This window comes from Hippocampus comes, unplaced genomic scaffold (assembly GCF_001891065.2).
Source record: "Hippocampus comes isolate QL1 unplaced genomic scaffold, H_comes_QL1_v1.1 C16830076, whole genome shotgun sequence".
Taxonomy (NCBI): domain Eukaryota; kingdom Metazoa; phylum Chordata; class Actinopteri; order Syngnathiformes; family Syngnathidae; genus Hippocampus; species Hippocampus comes.
This window is the reverse complement of record NW_017839724.1, coordinates 1-869: the sequence shown is the minus strand read 5'-3', so window position 1 is coordinate 869 and position 869 is coordinate 1. Positions and strand designations below refer to the sequence as shown.

The 869-nt window shown below is 36.8% G+C and overlaps 1 long non-coding RNA gene across 1 annotated transcript; it reads right to left on the bottom strand.

Annotated features, from left to right (window-relative positions):
* Positions 1-408: 408 nt before the first annotated feature.
* Positions 409-863, bottom strand: LOC109509252 (uncharacterized). Its single transcript, XR_002166906.1, has 2 exons — positions 802-863; positions 409-718 (listed from the first exon to the last, which is right to left on the bottom strand). It is a non-coding gene; the product is annotated as an uncharacterized LOC109509252 (long non-coding RNA).
* Between the last annotated feature and the right edge of the window lie 6 nt (positions 864-869).

Genomic DNA, 869 nt, shown 5'->3' with positions numbered 1-869 from the left:
GATTATGACGTTGGCCATTTAGTGAATTTTTTTCGCCAGTTTTAAAAGAACTTGGTTCATATTTGACACAGGAAAATTATTCTGATCACTGAAATTTACTAAAAAAGTTCTGTGAATCATTTTTACACATCTCTTCCATAGCTTGCCTACCAGCCCAATGCTAAAGCTAATGTTGCATTGTTTTCTGCAATGGAGTAAATCGAAGCAACGCAGAAACGCGCCAAAACATACTGACAGGCATTTATTCTTTATATTCGATGAAGTGAGACTAATATTAACAAGGCTTAATTGCTAACTTCGAGACTTTCATCATGTACTGTTGCTAGGTAGACCCGTACGTCTCGTTATACTTCCCTCAAGTGGCCAAGGTGTACACCAGAAGGAGCCCATGAAATCAAACCAAAAAAGTGCCATTTAATCACATTTTTCCTTTTTATTAGTAACTGATTAATGCAATCACCAAGGGGGAAAAGGGGGTGCTATTTAATCATGTCTTTCCTTGTTATAAGTAACTGCTCAATACAATAATCAATAACAAATACTCAAAAAGTGATTAACACAACATTGTTTTTCTTAATCACAAATTTGCATTACACCGAACGGCAGCTGAAATAAGCATAGCCGAACAAAAAATTGAAGCAATGTTTTGTGTTTTCCTTCCTTGTCACTTCTTGGTGTCAATTATCGCATATGTGTCCTGGACATGAGGAGTCAAGCCCTGAGTAGACAATAAGCAACATACAACAAGTCAGACAGTTGGGTGAGTGAGTGCCAGTCACTGAAAGTGTATCAAAGACTTACAGTGTAAATGCCTTCTGAAGCACTCTGTCAGAGGAAAGGAGTAAAAATTGGTGTTACTTTTTTTTTTT